At 37.0% G+C, this 20,099-nt stretch overlaps 1 protein-coding gene across 1 annotated transcript in view; it reads right to left on the bottom strand.

Annotated features, from left to right (window-relative positions):
- Nucleotides 1–20,099, bottom strand: part of PDZD8 (PDZ domain containing 8) — a 79,221-nt gene that overhangs the window by 17,961 nt on the left and 41,161 nt on the right. The window lies entirely within an intron of this gene.

Raw genomic sequence — 20,099 nt, 5'->3', positions numbered from 1 at the left:
ACCTTCTTGTCCCAAGTGAAGATCAAAATAGGAAATAATAAATGGAGAGGTAATAAATGGGGTCACAAAACCTTCTTCCTTTGGAGCAGTCATCTGGTTAACTTCATGGAATTTGCCTGGAAATCTTAAGCCAAATCCTCCAAATCCAAATCTGTGGTGATGTAAACTATATAAACTCCATGATCCTGAGACTGTTCAGACCACAAGGATCCTACCTTCATCAGAGGATTGGAGGACTGGAAGCATCGTGGTCAACTGTTAGCATTGTTCTGGAGATTAATACAGATTTAGATTAATATCTAAATGATATTCCAAGAGCAAAGCACAATGGGCCACAAGACATGTATGGATATGGTGTTATGGGAATTCCGGGGGAAGTGAAGACTGCCTCTGGATGAGGGGTCTGGGGCAGGCTTCACATAAAGAAATGGCATTTAGGTTCTATCTTAAAGCATGAGAACAATTTGACAACTAGTGTAGGGAGTTGGGGGCAGGGGGAGTGGGAAGTGGTAGGAGAGGTTATCATTCTAGCTCACAGTAACCTTGCTAGAGCAAAGAGATGGAGACAGGAGTTCAGAGCACATGAGAAAATTAAAATCATCATGATGGTATTAGCTGAGATTTAATGGGAGAGAAAATTTTTACCCTGATTATAACAACACATTTTACTAGGAAAAAGCCGCAGCACTTCATAGAACATATCACAGAATCCTATTGTATTCTGATATCTAATAGAGAAAAAGTCCTACAATATATCATCTTGCAATAAATGTATATAGTTTGCAAACCTCTATTAATATCTATTTGTTATAAATATGTTCCTTAAACCTATATTTTGTGGCATGGCTGATATTTTATAAGAGAAAGAAGAAATTAGTAGGTTAGTACATATTAAACACTTACTATGTGCTTAGTAAAACAGACACTAATGTTTGCCATGTTCTCCCCTGCTCTGGGTCTATCTCTGCAACTCTCTAATTCCCAGTATGGTTAAGGTGGGAACAACCAGACTTATATAACACGGTCCCACTGCTCTGCCTCCTTACATGGTCCAGGGTACACACCTGACCCAAATTGGACCAATCAGAGTTCTTTTCTGGATGGTGGGAACTCATCAGATTCAGAGATTCCTTGAATGGGATAAACATAAGTCTAGCTGTAGGCATCTGTGTATCTTTTTATGAACTAGGAAACAAAGCCAGTCTGCAGAGTGAAGATTAAGGCATATAAACAGCCAGGAGCAGAGAGGAAAGAGAGGCCTGACAGTAGTTTAGTTTCTGGTTCCAGTTTGTTTCTAAGGCCTAGCTATACTCCTGCTAAAAGCTAAGCAGAGTCTAACCCACAAAACGACGAACAGTGGCCCTCGCATCTGCCTGTGGCATCCGTGCAACACCAAAAAAGTACCTCTTTCTTGCTTTAGCTAGTTTTGGTAGAAATCTGTTTCAAATAAGCTCTAACTTAACAGGTACTGTGTTAGAGACAGTCACAGACAATATCTCATTAAACTCAAAGTGTTATATTTATTCAACTAGAAAGCTACAAATACATCATAAAAGTTGGATGTAGTGTTTTCTGTGTGGCTTAGCCTGTGTCAACTCGCCTGAATTTTGTTAAAACCAAAAAGTAGATTTTAATGGAGTAGAAATATTTTATTTCTAGTATTTTCTGAATTACATACAAAAAAAAAGTTTATCAATTGCCAAGAACTGCTGACACATACTAACTAAAACAGCAATTATATGCGCTGAATCACAAGTCAATACATACAAGATTGCAGACAGCCTGCATTCAACTTTGCCAATAATGTCAGACACAGGTTAAAAAATTCTAGCTGTATGTGCATCTATCTTGGGGAGAGCAATTTAGTAAAAACACCGAGATAGCCTTTAAGAGCTCTCATACTCTGGCAGCCTTTTAGCCTGTCTTGGACCCAGCTGGGATGCTGTATTTTCACCTGAGGGTAAAACAACATATTGATTTTTTAATCCCTTCCTAACATGCACAAATTTTATACAACGGATAAGAAAAGGATATATTTGAATAACACATCAATACAGCTCTTTTACAAACTGTTCTCTCCTATACAAGCTTTTAACATTGAGGGGAAAAAAAACAAACCCAGACGTGCAAGAAAAAGGATCACTAAGTGAAAGACCCTAAATTAGTATGACCAGGTATACTTTTGAGTATTTTTTCATCAAATACGTTTCTGAAAAAGACATCCTGAGAACTATTTCCCAGTTTTTTTAGTAGAGTAGCGGGGCAGGGATGGGAGAAATGGCACAACAATCTGTATACATATGTACACAACGCCAGTATATAATGGAACTTTTATCAGCAGGCTTTTAAGTGCAAATAACCATTCCCAGTCTTCCTGGTCCATGATGTAAACCAATACCTTTCCTACCAGAATTCTTATTATATTACAATTTAAAAACATGCTCATGATCTTCAGACACATTGGTGTATTCTATAACTCCTCTTCTCAAAATGAAGTGGTGTAACACTTTCAGAAAAATCAGTGTTGATCTAAGAAACACACATTTAACAAAACCTACAGCAAAACTACCAAGGAAGAAAGGTAATGGGAAGAAATGCACCAACTGACTCACTCACTCAAATGCTTAGGCACTTGGCCTAGAGGTTGAGCTGTGAACAAGAGAGATGAGCTTCCCTGCCCTCATGGAAGCAGACAGAATAGGTAGGTAGAACAAATAATTACAGTACTACATATGCCATTTAATAGGAGTCACCTAACTAACTAGAAAGCAAGGAAGGCATTCCTAAAAGAACAAATTTAATTTGACACTTGACAGATTAGTAGTTTATCAGGCCAGGTCAGGAGTGCAGGCAATATGTCTAACAATGAGAGCAGTAAGTTTGAAGGGAGGAGATAAAAGCTAGGCATATTTAAAAAATGAAGGAAGTTTAGTATTACAGCTCTTTGACAAGTTCAGTCTACATGAAGAGGGAGGGAATCTTGGTTCATTCAACTAAAAGTAAGAAGAGTATCAATTCCACCACCAATTTTATGCCCAAGATACTCAAAGTAACTATGGTATAAAGAAGCATTTGGATGTGCTAATTAATACTATAATGTGACTGCAAACTTGAATGTGAATAATATTTAATCCACACTGGTCCATTCAAGCCCCTTAAAAAAAAAAATGCCCAGTTTCACAAATACTAGCGCAAAAGGGGAAGGGTTTTTTTTTCCCTTAAAGAAAAAAAAAAATCTAAAAAGTCAAATGTTTCAAAAAGATACATATGTTTGTAAACCATTAAGCACTTCTCCTTTTATAGGTCACTGATGTAGATTATCCAAATTTCCGAAGTTCAAGTACTCTAAACCTAAAAGCCAAGGCCGTAAAACACAAACCGAAGGAGTTTGAAAAACAGAATTCTCCCATGGATAAATTTTATTTACTTAACCAAAATGTGAATGCTGAGAAAGAGGCACTTCATAAATTGCTAAATGAAGACTGAGGCTCTAAAAATAAAATCATATAGTTGCTGTTTTCTCAGGGCAATCTGCCGTTGAGATGAGCAACTTGTGACTTAAGAGTGATTGCTCTGACAGACTCCCTAGTGGGTAGTTACCAAGGAAAATGCCTACATGTAATGGACAAAATGGTGAGAAGCACAGAAACAGGTCTGACTTGGGCGACACAAGTGTTAGCTCGAAGTTTCCGGGCAAGCTCAGCCTAGCGGTGTGGCTTGCCTGGCTGCAGGGAGAGGATCTAAGGGCAAAGGTCTGCGGACTACTTCTTTCCCACCTACCTGGGCAGACTGAAACTTAATTCCCCTTTCCCCTTTCCTTCCCTTCCCTATGCAGGGGGTAAGGGCCCTGAGCCAGCCACCAAAGACCCAGGACAACAAGATTAAACAAGGAAGACAAACTATACTTAATTTGGTTCTTTCCAGATGGGCAGAGTGGATTACATCAGGGCAGTGATGGTCTGGAACAGTGGAAGGGCTTCCTACAGGAGCTTTCTTTTTTGAGAAGCTTGTTGACAGGAGACAGCTAAGTGGCAGAATCTAGCTTTACAAGAGGTGGCCTTTGAAGAAGGAGCCATCTACATAGTTCTGTTCCCATCATTAAACATTTTTTTGGAAGGGCATTCCCTACTCATTGCAGTATTCAACTATTACTGTGTTGATTTGAAGTGGTTTTGTTGCCTACGTTTTTTAAAAACTGAAAGCATACACTCTTTCAACTATCTGGTAAGTTTCTGCAGACTGGCTAAGAGCCTGGATAGCAACTGATGTGGGACCCTCCATGTCTCTGTCAACGCCTCCAACCTCTCGTACTCCTCCAGGACTCTTCTCTACCGTGTGAGGTCTCTAGCTTCACCTACTTCCTCACACATGACAAGAGATTTGACCTGCTTTGCCCTCCTTTAAAAATCTGCCACCACCTAGGGTGAGGCCTGGCTTCCTAATTCCTGTTCTTCTTGAAGGGCCCTCTGGATGGGTACACATCCTAAGCAGGGATAGAATTAGAATAACAAGTACAGAGATTCTAAAAACAATTAGCTTATAAACTGAAGTTTTTGAAGATACATGCCTGAAAGCAGAACTATTTTTATGCCAACTAAATACCCTGGATCTTCTGGGATTGTGCAAATTTTAAAAGTTGTCTTCAGAAACTATTCTACTAATGCAGCAAACAATTCTGTCAGAAAGCCACCTGAGTTTACAAAATTTGGACACTGTGTTCATGAGAATATAAAACCAGATCCTTTGGTCAAAGTAGCTCAAACTCTAATGCGAAGATTTTCAGAAGGTGACTAAAAATCCCTATTTCTGATGGGCCATTGTATAGATTACCTTTACTTGGCTTGCTCTGGGGTTTGGCAATTGAATTCTGAGTATCAGGGATCTAGACAATTATGATTACAGTATTGAAGATTTATCCCTGAACTCTGAATTTCAATTGAGAGTTCAGGATTTCTAAAACTAGAACTTTTATATTAAGTTACTGAGCTGTATGCAAGGGAAACAACATACTCAGCACAAAATGTGGCAGAGGTGTAACATTCTGGTCATTTCCTTGAATACCAGATGTCAGACCAATTTGCTTATGGTTACAGAGCACAAATTACTGCCAGGCTAGGAACCAACAGCTTACCGTCCATCTCAATTAGAAGCAGCAACAACCTGCTGTTGAAGATCTTGGGCCAGATTTCATATTTTACCACCCATCACTTTTAAAAATTATAACCACAAGTGACAACCCCACCACAAGGAGAAGCATATGCTCATGTTCGCAGCCATTCTCTTTCCTTCTCCCCTTCTCTCCCCTCAACACACAAACACACTTGAGTATAAAGTAACACAAGTAACATTTGGCTCAATTCTGAAGCAACAGAGCTAGAACTAGAGTACTATTACTAAACAGCTGCTGATAAAGCATTTTTCAATAAATTATAATTCTGAGAAATTAATAAAACAATTTCTAGGTTCTAGAATGAAAATGGGCACATGTGAAAAGAAAGAAAATACTAAGTCTCTGAAGGGTCATTCTGTATCAGTCTAACCCCCTTTTAAAAGCACAGGCAGGTTTGACAACACAGAAGATGCAAACTGAAATACTCCATGGGACCCTCAACTGCTGGGTAACTGTGTGTGCGCTTCCAAGGACCCAAGTACATTCTCAGCCACCTTCTATTCAGGTCCACCACCATCTAACAGGAAAGAGGTGGTACCGTATTCGTTAGCAGTCTTTTCTGAAATTGTCTTGTATGAGCAAAGAGGATTCACAATTTAATGACTGAGCCACCCAGGTGCCCCAGGGATTCACAATTTATACCTAATCGTACTGTCTTTTTCATAGAAGGTATAATTCTGGAAACAAATATGGCATATATCTTGGTTTTATCTCTTGGCATAAAAATTACTATCAACTCCCACAGAACTTTTCAAAGACAGGTCGTTAAAGTTTACTTCATAAAGGTTTAAATTAGAACAGTTTTTAAACTCATAAGCCAGATAAATGAAAAAGAATCTGTCAGGTAAAGAAGCGCTACTGCAGAAGTTTCCATACCCCCTGTCCCAAATGATGACAAAAATTATTTTTTAAAGACGTTCTTAAAGGGGCATATTTGAATAGTACAGTGAATAAAACCTAAATTTTCTCACTTGGAGTTTTACATGTAAATAGTTTTTCAGTAGAATGCCTCAATTTTCAGTGATCAGCTTTTATAATGGATAGTTAACAAAACAAAACAAACCAACACTGGAATCAGTCCCTCCTCAGCACTGGGGCAGATTCAAAATTCCTTTTTGAAGAAAAACTGAAATGTCTGGGATGGCTTGTATTCAGCACTGGGTTTGAATCTGGGCTCTAATGTTTACTAGATCTGTGATCTCAGACAAGTGATTTAGCCACCGTGAGTCTTATGTGTATAAAGGGGATACTAATGTCTACCACACTGGTTGTCAAAATTAAAGAAACTACAGGAATAAATGACTGGCACAATCCAGGTACTTCCACTGCCTTTCCTCAGCCGGAACAGGAAGACTCCTTTCGGGAGTGAAAATAGAGTGAGGCCCCTCAATCTTCAAAACAGAATGCCAGCTTGGACACTTTTCTGATAACCTGGTCTCTAAAGCAATTAGATGGTAAATTAGAACCGCATCCTTTGGTTGTCTCATCTCAGAAGACAACAAAGATATAGAAATATGCTGAAAAAGTAAAGTCCATTATACAAAACTGACCTAAGAGATCTAAAGAATAAAAATTAAAAATGATCCTCTGCCTAGGTTCAAAGGCTGTTAAAAGGCTGTTAGCAAAGTAATCATATCAAAATAACTACCTTGCAATCCACTTAAGTTTCTTCTCTTTTTAAATCTGATTGAAGTCTCCATTAATGCTCTGATTTGAAACTAATTTAAATTTTATACAACCATTCCAGTGAAATAAAAAGCTCTGAAAAGTATGCAAAGTCTGAGGTTATTATGGAAACAACAGAATGGAACATTGTTGCACTTTTAAATTTCTTTGTCAAATAGCTCTGATTCTGAATCACCAAGTCTACCCCTGGCTTCATATACTATCACTGTACTTCGGTAGGGGATTTATATCTTACTAAGGAAGTATTAAAGAGTTTTAGACAAATTACTTATTTTTTTATCTTGAAATAATTCAAACTTATGGAAAAGATGCAAAAATAGTACAAAGGATTTCCATTTTATCCTGAATTCAGACTTCCCAATTGTTAACATTTTGCCACATTTGGATCTCTCTCTGCATATTTTTTCTGAACCATCTGAAAATAAGTTGCAGACATAATGCCTCTTTTAACCCTAAATATTTGAGTGATTTTCTTAACAGGACATTTTCTTATAACCACAGTACAATTATCAAAGTCAGAAAATTAACACGGATACGATCTACAGACCTTATTCTAGCTGGAATGCAACTGTGAAATATGTACCAACAGCCTCCTTACTTCTGCACAGCTCTGACCAAAGAATCATTTGGATCAAGGGTCAACAAACTAACCTGTGGACTGTTTTTTAAAGAAGTTTTACTGGAAAACAGCCACACTCATTTATGTATTGTCTCTAGCTGCTTTAGAGTTAGAATAGCAGAGTTGAGTAGTTGTGACTGTTACTATCTGACTTGCAAAACCTAAAATATTTACTGTCTGGCTTTTTATAGAAAAAGTATGCCAAACCATGACTTAAACAATGGATGTGCATGAATATATTCACACTGACATTACAGATTTCTTTACAACATCAAAAAATGGGAAAGTCTACATGTTCATTAATAAGTGATTGATTAAATAAAATATGTCACACAGTGGAGTATCAGGCAGAAATAAAAACAATAACACATGTATACGGAAATAAAAATAGGCCCTTGGTATATTGTTAAGTAGGAAAAAGGGCAGGTTATAAAAAGACATGATCTCATTTTTAAGCAACCATAAACATAACCTGTGAATAGTATGTATATGCTTGTGTTTATATATAAAGTTCTTCTAAAAAAGTTAACAGTGGTCTCCCTGGGTAGTGGGATTATGGTTGGCTTTCCACAGTTTTCTTTATAGCTTTCTGAATTTTTTTTATATGGGCAAAAATATAGCTCATATCAATTTCCAAACATATCATTTTTATCTTACAGAAACTGCTGATTTTATTGTTAAATATGCATTTGCTCAAATTTCACACGAGTATATCACACAGAAATTAAAATTCTGCTTCATGATACCTATGCTTCCTTATGCTCAATAGCTTCCCACTTAGACTTCTAGTAACATTCACAGTGTTGATCAATTTACAAAAGATAATTCACACATCATTCATTTAGAAAGTGAGCCATCTGTCCATACTCTACGAGTCACTTGATAACCTTTAAATATAATGAATTACCCAGAAGTAGTCTTATTTACAATGATTAATAAAACATTCTTATCTTTTCCAGTATAGAGCATACTGTTTATATATAAGCAGCTTTCAATATAACCACTTATTTGTCTAGTCTGATTCAATATCAGTGTAAATTAACATGCTTACAAATGAGAAACACAGCTGTCCTAAACCCACTTTGATCAGGTCATGTTCAATATTTATGTGGAGAAATACACAGCACCTTATGGAAATACTAAAAAAGACTGACTGTTTAATCAGGACATAGGAGTTAAGTGTGGTCTTTGCTGCCCTTTGCCCTTTCCCTTTTGAAGATACAAACAAAACCTTCAACCTAGTTTTACTTTTAGTCTATTCATTTGAAAGTAACTTCAATTAGTAAATGATAGAACTTCACATTTACAGTAAAGTGAAAAAGTCAGTGCTAGAGATCTCAGGTTAGTCCCATATACTACTACTTTCTAAATGTTCTAAAACTATGCTATTAATGACAGATATCTAGGCTTTTTTTCTACGCTATGACATTAACACTGGTTATTCCTATGAAGTTCTTAATTTATTGTAAACCTTCCTGAAATTTAAATGCTTGTCCATGTTTTATCCTCATGTGAGATGGGCAGCAGGTGGCTGATCTCCATCCTTCTTATAAGAGCCCTTATTAAACTTGATTTTTTTTTAAATTGCTGATGTTCTTAAAAGTCACTATTTGGCCCGTAAGTCTTAAAAAACAAACAAAAAACACTATCCCATGACTGAAGAAGCTATTTCCCTGTCCTCCTCACCGTGTTATAAGAAGGATTTAAAAGGATATATAAAATGTCAGCACTAAAAACATAGGAGCGAAGGAGGTGGCATTTAGGTCAAGTTTGATGATACTAGTTACTATTATAGTTATTATGGGCCAGATACTGTGCCAAGTGTTTCACAGATATTTAACCCTTGTACTGTTACTATTATCTCTATTTTAGAGACTAGGAAATAACTTGTTCTACAGGCACAGAACTAGAATCAAAGAGCCCAGATCTGAAACCACCACTGGTGGGATGGTACAGTAATTAAGAACACCAGCTCTGGAGTCACACTACCTGGGTGTGCAGACTGTCTTCACCACTTGCTAGCTGGGGGATCTGGGTAAGTTACTTTCTCTCTGCATGTCTCAGTTTCCTCCCATATAAAATGGAGATGACAAGCATGCCTATTCTCATGAGACTGCTAAGAGAATTACACGGTTGCTGCATGCAGAGCCTTACCATCATGACTGGCAAAAGAAAGTGTTCAGATCTTGTTACTACTCCTAATGACTATGAGACTGAACACATGTGGACAGGGAGGTGTACGCTACCGCAGGATCTCTGGTAACTCTCAACACTTTTCTCATTGTTTATTTCCTCATTCTGCAACCTGCATCTGAGGGTATGACTTGGGAAATGGGCTATTTGGCTAAGTGGCTTTCTGTGGGGAGGTGCTACTGTGCCTCAAGAGGATGCTTTAGTTCATGACAAAGTATGGACTGAGTGGATGAGTATTACTTGGACCATAGTAGACTGGAGGGTCCTGAGGAATAGAATTCAAAAACAGTGTTTAAGTTTTATTAATATTATTTTGTTTTCAAAAGCTCTTTTAAAAAATATTTAGATTCTTACTACTTTCTTGTGAAACCATTCTGCTTCTCTTTACCCTACTTGAAAAAGAGACCTAAAAACAGAGCATATAACCCCAACTAAAGTGTTCAACTTACTAATGTCAAGACCTTAAATGACAGCATCAGATGTATAAAAACAAAAAACAGTAGATCAAAGAGGCACATGAACAAAATCCCATCTCTAGATCGACCTTTGACAACCACTGTACCTGAAACCCAACATGTCCAGAATGAGATCTTCTTTCTCTTCTTCCTGCCGCCTCAGGCTCCAGTCCTTCTGGCTTCCTCTTTCACTGTCCCCAAACCCCACATTTCCAGTGGTATCCAAGCCACATCGATTCTATTTTCCATTTTCGTTGCCCACATTCTGGTTCAAACTTTCACTGTCCCTCACCCCTACTATTTCACATCCTTCCCTTGTCAAATCATCCTTGACTTTATCCATTTGCTGCCAGATTTAGTAAAGTTATTAATTACTACATACTGTATGCCAGATACTGACCTAGACATTTTAATACAGAGATTTCATTTATCCCTCCTACATCCATGTGAAGCACTATCAGTCCCATTTTATAGAGGAATAAAGTGCTTGTGGAGATGGGTTTGAAGACATTGACCAAGATCATGCTGCCAATAAGTGACCTAGCTAAGACTCAAATTCAGAGCCAGGTTTGCCTTAAACCAAGATTCTGATGAGATCACTTTCATTCTAAAAGCTTCCATAACTCCTACTGTCTTGGAGAGTAACAGCTAAACTTCTTAATCTGGTATTTAAAGCACTTCTGTAATACGGCCCAACCTTTTTATTGTTGTTTTGTATAATTTTCCTACCCTACCATATTCTTTAGTCAACCTGGACAATACATATCCGAAACATACTCAAACATTCTCATTCTTTATTTGGTTTTAACTCATGTCCTCCACCTTGAAATGCCCTCCCTACCATCTCAAAATACTACATATACCCAGGAAGCTTGGCTCAAAAGTTACCTCCTATTCTTTCTTGGTTTTCCTAGAAGAATGCTATCTCCCCTCCATAGTATTTGGTTCTGATACTCTCTTAGAGCATGTAAATGCTAACTATAATACTGGTGCTCAGATACTCTCTTAGAGCATGTAAATGCTAACTATAATACTGGTGCTCACCATACTGCTGATCTTACTTCCTCACTGCTTATCCTCCATGAAAGAAAGATCATACTCTCGTTGCTTATACCTCATATTAGGTTTCTTCTTTTTTTTTCTTTTTAAAGATTTTATTTACTTATCTGACAGAGAGAGAAAGAGAGAGGACAAGCAGGGGGAGTAGCAGAAGGAGAGGGAGAAGCAGGCTCCCCACTGAGCAGGGAGCCCAAAGCCGGGCTTCATACGGGGCTTGATCTCAGGAACTGAGCTGAAGGCAGACGCTTCACTGACTGAGCCACCCAGGCGCCCCTCAGCTTCTTTTTCATATTCACACAGTGCCTTACACGATCGGAGAGTTGAGGTTTCTGTATTTTAACCTAAGTTCCTACTCTTTTCACAGTATTTCACAATCATATTAAACACACTAAGAAACTATGAAACAGAGAACTGCATCCCTCATTTTTAACCAAGATGAACTTTAAGAGTGGAAATGCTGCATAGGATTTACTACTAAAGCTTAAAAGGCATTTAGCTTATTTAAGAAGCCAAATTATAGAACATTACATATGGTTAAAATTCCACTGAGTCCCTACTATATTCACAAATATTATCAAATTGAATTAAACCAGAGTTTTCATAAAAACTGGCATTTTCAAAAAAGCTTTATTTGCTCTAATCTTTTTCTTCCTTTTGATAAGATTAAGACTGTAAATGGCAAATGGTTAAATAGGAACACCAAAATGCTATCTGCAAGGCATCTGGCCTTAAGCAAACACACCAAAATGCCAGCTCTGAAGCATCTAGCCTAATGTATTTATAATTTGTCTGTCTCAGATGTTCTTTAGGAACTCTTTTTGACTCTTCGTATGTATATTCAATAAATTGTAGACAGATCTGGATAGCTATCATTCAACAAGACTTCTAAAACTCTCCAAAACCAAAAGGGAAATAAGACAAGTAAAATTTTGGATCACAGTCATTTTATTTAGGCTACAGTGACTATACACATAGAGTAAGAAGTTCTTCTAATGTTTTTAATAATGCCATTATTCCATTATGTACCATATTTGTAAACTAAAACCCTTACTGTAAAAACCAGGCTTTTGGGACGGTTGGGTGGTTCAGTTGGTTAAGCATCTGCCTTCGGCTCAGGTCATGATAGTGGGATCCTAGGACTGAGTCCCACATTGGGCTCCTTGCTCAGTGGGGAGCCTGCTTCTCCCTCTGCCTTCTGCTTCCCCTGCTTGTGCTCTCTCTGACAAATAAATAAAATCTTTAAAAAATATATTAAAACCAGGCTTTTAACAGAAGGAATACTGAGTAGTAAATCTCATTTTGTGACTAAGTCATGCTGAAACCTAGAAGTCTAAAAGAAAAAAGGTTGAGGGTAAATGGAGGCTCAAGGCTAGTCAGTCATTTTCAATATTCCCAGAAACATTTACTGAATACCCATTAAATGCCAAGTGCTATCAGCAAAAACAATCACAGTGTCTGCGGTAAAGAAACACACTGGCGAAGATAACACCAAATTATCATAGAAATATAAGTATGAATTCCCAACCATGAGAAATATTCCCAGGACGCCCGGGTGGCTCAGTTGGTTAAGCATCTGCCTTTGGCTCAGGTCATGATCCCAGAGTCGTGGGATTGAGTTCCGCATCAGGCTCCCTGCTTGGGGGGAGTCTGCTTCTCCCTTTCCCTCTGCCCTTCCCCCTGCTCATGCGTGTGCGCTCTCACTCAAATAAATAAATAAGTAAGTAAGTAAGTAAGTAAGTAAGTAAGTAAGTAAGTAAAAATCTTAAAAAATATATTCCCAAGGTGTCTTATGCTCACTATGCAAGGTTTTCTAGAGGAATGATGATTGGTTGATGTATCAGCCAGGGTCTGATAAGGAAAGAGAAAACACCTTAGTATTTGAAACAGAGGTCCTTCAAAACAGGGGAATGGCTACCTAACAAGAGAACTGACAACCAAACAGGAGAGTGGAGCGACTCAGATACTAGCAGAAGTCACAGGTCATTACCAACCTTAGGCTGGAAAAACAGAGGGGAGGAATTGGTATTAGTACAGGCCAGGGGCTAGAGCACCCAGCACAAGCAAGAAACATAGTGGGCCTGTCCTAGGAGAAGCATGGAGCCCTGGAGGAGAGATAGCAGCTGCCAAAACTGGTCAAACCCAGCTGAGAGTCAACTGATAATAAAGCCCTGGGAAAATTGCCAGCAGAGGTCAGCCCTGTCATGACATGGTGCAGGGGTCAGGCCCAATAATGTATCGAAGGGTGATCAAGCTAAGGGTTGCCACAGAGACCTGAAGAATGGGATAGGTACAGGTATACATGTGGAAAAGGGGGTTGGGGAAAGGGTGCACATGTTCAAAAGCTGTGTGGTAGACAGACTATGGTAAGTGTGAAGGAGTGAAAGATGGTCAGCACAGCTAAAGCCAAACAGGAGTGTAGAAGAGAAGACTGGAGAAGTAGAGGCCAGGCCAGGGAGTGCTTTGTGGGGCACATCAAAGAACTGTCCTCATTCTAGGAGCAACATGAAACCACTGAAAAATTTAAGGAGGCAACTGAAGGATCAACTTTGTATTTCAAAATGATGACTTATCCTCCTCTCACCCTCCTAGGAGTTAGAACAAATGGAACATACCAGGGTGTCTACTAGGTGCAGTACACATAGCATATTTGTCTCCCTATGAAGTCTACCAGCAAGTATGTAGTGTGCAGAACTGTCAAAGACCTTTTAAGTATCTTTCTTTTAGCATTTATATCATCTGATCATCAACCATCAGGGACATAAGATTTATCTTCATTGCCCTACAGATCTAGTTCCTTGCTCAGTATATTTGTTGATCATCCTACTGTTCACTTTTTGTGTTTATATGCTTCCATTAATCATTCACCCACCTTTGTATTTTCAGCTGAAGATCACTAACTTTTCCCCATTCATTTATCTATATATGGCTATCTCACTGCCATATTAATTTTACTTCTTTCTCCCATTATCAAGCTCTCATAAATTTCTTGTATTATGGAAACCAGAAATGCACAAATAATTTGTGAGAATTTTATGGTTTTTAAATAAGTGTATTCATTTTGTGACACTACTCTCATGAAAAGCTGAAATTTGTTTGGAGGCACAAAGACATATTTATTTCTTTAAGGATCCTAGATCTCATACATTTTAAGCATAGTTTCGAATTCTTATGTAATTGTCCTACAAGCTTTTTCTTCGTTTTGTTCCTCTTAACTTAGAGCATCTTAGAAAAGTTTCGTGCCACATGCAAATCTGAATATTATATTGTACATCCTTCTTTTTGTTCTGTGCTGCCCAGTATAGTAGCTACTAGCCACATGTAGCTACTGAGCACTTGAAATGTGGTTAGGATGAATTGTGATGTGTTGTAATTGTAAAATATGCACCAGATTTCAAAGACTTTAAAAGGGAAAAAAAAAAAAACCCTCATTTTTTATGTTGATCACATGTTGAAATAATAATGTTTTGGGTATACAGTTAAATAAAACATTACTAAAATTAAGTTTACTTATTTATTTTTACTTTCTAAAATGTGGCTACAAGAAAATTTAAAATCACCTAAATGGTGTACATTTTATTTCTATTTAATTTTCTACTCTAAAGTGCAGTTTCACATCATTTGTCAAAACTGATCAAAGTCCTAGACTCAATCACTCAGGATATTATTATACCTGGTCAACTTTATCCTTAAGGCAGCTCTATTTGTAACAAAACATTCTCCTGCTAAAGAAATGATTTAGGAACCTTTTGTATGGTTCTTCATCAAAAACTTTCTTAAAGTTGAAATGCATTTACTGTTTCCATTTCTTCTATATGCTTGTTTAGCACTGTAATATTAAATTAGATAGGGAATGCGTTTCCTATATATTGTACTTTGTTCCAACTGATTATGTGCCCTCTGCCAAGTGTTTCCTGGATTCAGTTGCCCCAACCTTTACTCTGAAAGTATAGGGAGACTCACTGGGATCTATAATAAGGCAGATTGCCTCTGAATCAGGCTCAATCTTACGCAACTGAGCATGGCTCATCTTATTATAAAGGTCGTCCTTCCATTCAGATCTCATCTCCCTAGAGTTTCAGAGCTCTCCCTGCCTCTGATTCTACTACCACCACTCCCAAACTGTCTTCTAATTATTAGAATACCACTCAGTCCAGTCTTTGTTAGAGTAGTGGGATTTAATGGAACAAGTATAGATCCTCTAGGCAAAAAGCTTTGGCTCTCTGTATATGGGCAAAGTATATAACTCATGTTATATATTTGGTTCCCATGCCTCTCTTCTTATACTTACAGTTCTTTGAAAATAAGGATCATTTCCTCAAATGCCTCTTTAATTGTAAGGGTATGTTTAAAAAGAAAATTGAGGAAGGCTGATATAAATTATTTATCTTTCAGAATCAGATCCTTTAAAAAAAAAAATGAGGTTTTTGATTGGGAAGTAGCAGTGAAGAGAAGGAAAAGTACCACTCAGGTCAAAACAGAGATAAAGTCTAGACTCTAGGAGGTGAATTCTTCTGATTTCATAATCTGCAGTATGGCTGACCCTATCTAAAGCCTTTCTTACAGCAGCTGCCAATTTCAAGTTGCCAGTTGATACCATATAACCCTCTGATAGGAATATACTTATTCTGATTAAGAGTTCCAAATTATCCTTTATGGATTCTCCCCAAATGTCAGTTGAACGCTCATCAGGGATTTATTATTTTATCTTTCAGGCAAATCTGAAATACCATGACATCTCCTAATGCCTTTAACTGCAGTTCCCTTGGGAACCTGTATATTGGGCTCCAGAAGACATGAAGTGCTTCTATTTATACTGAACACATGACTATTCCAATATCTCCTTTCTGCCCATCTACTGTACATTCAGAGACCCAGAAGATTCCTTTCTATTTACTTGTCCATTTCAAAACAGGAAGAAATCCATATTCTTTTCAATTACTCGCTTATATCCCAATATAAGAAAAATTCCCTTAAAAATAAGTCCTCAGACAGATTTGAATATTTTCTTATGGTAAGACTGTGGGTTGGGCACCTAAAATGCGTTCAAAACCCTTCACCCGTGCCTTCTGCTCTACAAAGGTTGGAAAACTAAAATGATTCTCCATAGTTCCTTGCTGTTGGAGACACCGAGTGACTCAGTTCTAGCCAATGAGATACAAGTGGAAATCCCTGGAAGGAGCTTCCAGGAAAGCATTTAAAAATGACAAGACCTGGCTGACCTGTGCCTTTGGCATGCTTTAAACCTCACCATCCCCCTCCTTTTTTTAAAGATTTTATTTATTTATTTCAGAGAGCAGGAGCAGAGGGGAGGAGCAGAGGGAGACAGAGAAGCAGACTCCCCACTGAGCAGGGAGCCTGATGCAGGGCTGGATCCCAGGACCCTGAGATCATGACCCGAGCCAAAGGCAGATGCTTAACCGACAGAGCCACCCAGGCACCCCCTAAAGCTTTTCATCTATTGTTATTATTAATGATCTTCCACTATCAGCAATATGATAAGGTACATTATAACGCTTTAAAGACTCAAAGGCACATTTAAAATATGGAAAGAATTAAGTTTCTTTCATTCTACATATGCACTGAAACTAGTGGCTCTCTTCACTGAATAAATTTCAACACTTAAAAAACGAATTTAAGCCTGAAAACTGTATTTATATAAAGATAGCTTCAAAACTCATCAAATACCTTCTCATACTTATTTTTGTAATGACGTTCTTTTTTTCTATCCCAATTTGCAATATACTGCAAATAATCAAATCCTAGCCTGCAATCTTTTATGTAGTCCTAAAGAACACAATGAATTTTTCTCCCTAGAGTTATTAAATTCAGACATTATGTAATTTAATGCCTGGAGACACTTAACTGCTGCTGACATTTTTGACACCAAATGTAATTAGTAACCTAGAATTCTTTCTCCAAAACTACCTACGACATATGTGAAGACCCAAAATTGTAACTCAAGATTAAAGTCTTACTAACCTTTTCTGCAAAATATTAAAGTTGTCTAATCTCATATTTTGCAAATATAATAAAGGAAAATGAAAATGTCATTAGCAATGGCAAGTTATGACCATTTCAGACCTGGATAAAACAATAATGCTTTTTCACGTATTCATGTAATTCAGAGCAAACTGGTTAATTTATTCCTCTGAGAAGTTGCTTCAAATTGTTTGAGACATAACTTAAAAGAAAGCTAAGGTACAAACAACCACCAGAGAAATGGGAGACTTTCCTAAAAACCACTATTTTGACCATGTCATTCCTATGCTCAAAATCTTTAATAGCTCTCTACTACTTTCATAAATTCAAACTCTGTGGCCCATCCTCCCTTTCCAGCCTTACTCCTCCCTATTTTCCCACCCTGATCAAAATTATTCTATTTATTCCAAAAGAATTTCATACCACTCAATTTTTTGTAAGGATATTCACAAGTTACTGTATAAAGAAATTATGAAATTTAGAAACAATTTAAGGTCAAAGGAACATCCAAAGAATAGCACATTATCATTAAAAAAGTAAAAAAAACAAAACAAAACCCGATGAATCACAGATCTGTACCCCTGAAACAAATAATGCATTATGTTAATAATAAAATATATATTAATAAAAAATAAAATTCTCAACCAGAATTACAGACAACCTCAGATATTTAGAATACAACTGAGTCTGACATACATACCTAAAACTAGATATTCTGGAAAGAGCTCAAGTACCTTCTCTAAAATATGGGGACTGAAGAAATCCCACATAAGTACACATCCTATTGTACATATGCTAGAAATGTGATTCTACCTTCGGATAATTTGGAGTTCAGAAAAATAAAACATATGTGGTCTGATTAAAAAAAAAAAAGAAGTCATGTTCTCCAAGAGCATGGAGATATGCTTACAGACCTATTTTAAAAACTGAGAACCGTGACTATTTTTTAAAACGTTACAAAGAATAACAGGTTATTCTAGAAACCAAAAGCACATCATTACTACTAAAAAACAGCTAGGTAGCATAGTTCAGAAATACCTATTCACCATAATGAAGACATAACAGAGAAATAGTTTTCCTAAATTATCAGCTACAGATAATAATCACAGGACTGGCTATATTGCCACCAAGAATTAAATGTAATAGAAACAACTAAATATCTAAGTTATTAAATACATCTTTAAAGAACACAACTAAAATTTATTCCTGCAAAAAAACTATTGATGTGCTAAATGGATCTTATTTTTCAAAAGACTAAAAAGTAACTCCAACGAGGTTTGGCGGTTCCAAGAAGCACTCTTGGAATTTTATTACCACCAAACCTATAATATTTCAGTATATACTTAATAAATGAAATAAATTGTCTAAAAAAAAAAAGGGATATGGTACTGCCCCCCCCCACCATAAGCCATAAAATTCTGGAACTCTGTTTCCATTGTGAAACGTCATGGGCTTAATACAGAAATTCTGTAGACAATTTTGATAAATGCTCTAAATCTTTAATAGACTACTAGATTTATGCAAAACACAAGAAGCACAGAATAACTGCTATTAAAACTGCTATTCATAATATTCAGAAACTACTAACTCACTTTGGAAACAAATTAACCAATAACTAGTGACAATTTTTATTCATATAAGAACCCAAAGGATTCAACAAGTCCAATTAAACCATGTTGAGAGCAAAGGACTATTTCTGTTTAATTCTAGCATTTAGAATATTTTAAAAGCCTTCACAATTTTTTCAGTCTTGTAATAGTCCTTTAAAGAAAGAAAAGAAACCAGAACTCTAAGTCCTTCATACACCAAAAGTATAGCCCAAATCCATTCTCTTTTTTCTATTTTCTCAGCTACCACCTAGTTTTAGTAACAAACACTTCCCCTGAATGCCTCCTAACTGACCTCTCTCTAGGTTTACTCTTGTGCTCCTACAATCCTTTGTCTACACAAGCAGAACATTTTGTGCAAAATGTACACAAGATCATATCACTTGTCATCTTAAAAGTCTCCCACCACAAATGATGAAATTCAAACCCCTTATAAGATGTAACGTGACTCTCTGGCTCTCATACCGTGCTCTAGCTGTGTACTAGCCTTCTTTTTGTCCTCAAAACTCACGTGCCCTCACACACCTGCTGCTCCCTTTGCTAGAAATGCCTTCTACTCCCTCATTTCCCGACTCTCCATGTGGCTTGCTCCTCTTCAGGATTCAGGCCTCATCTCTAGTGTAAAGTCATCAGACTTAGCATATAAAATGTGGGTAAATACTTTTAAATAAATTATTCACTGTTTACCTGAAATTCTAACTGGGGCATCCTGCTCCAGTGTCATCTCTTTAGAGGTTTTCCCTATTATCATCAAATCTGAAGAATCTGCTCTATCATAATCCTATTTTCTTCATAATATCTGTCAATCTCTGGAAATGACCTTATTCATTTCTTTGGTTTACCCATTTATTGTCATTTTCTACCTCCATCCTATAACATGTAGTTCACCTCTCTCTTCTAACCCTCATGCCAAACCTCTGTCCCATGCTAGCACCACAAAAACAGGGTCTTTTCTTGTTTTGAACTGTTTCCCAAATCTAACACAACACCTAGTACAAATAAGCACTCATAAAACATCTACTGAATGAAAGAATGCTCTAAATTTACTTGCTTTCTAAGGTGTTTAGAATTATTTCCTCCTAATTCCATCCCTGTAAAATAATTTTAAAGTTCCAGAAGGAAAATTAGACAAGGTTTCTAATGCAAGTGATCTGAATACCACAGTTTTATGTGATTCATTTTATTACTATTGTACTGCAACAAGACAAATAAGAGCTGTCCAAAATTATTTGTACGTGACCAGAAATAACTCTATAAATATAGAAACATTATTAAAGGTATGCTTATAGAAAACAAACTTTATACGGATGTAAAACTATGCAAATCCACTG

This window comes from Callorhinus ursinus, unplaced genomic scaffold, assembly GCF_003265705.2.
Source record: "Callorhinus ursinus isolate GAN/ISIS: 27379988/994484 unplaced genomic scaffold, GSC_fseal_2.0 scaffold20, whole genome shotgun sequence".
In the NCBI taxonomy this organism is placed as follows: Eukaryota; Metazoa; Chordata; class Mammalia; order Carnivora; family Otariidae; genus Callorhinus; species Callorhinus ursinus.
Note: the sequence above shows the minus strand (reverse complement) of the source record. Positions and strands in the feature narration are given on the sequence as shown.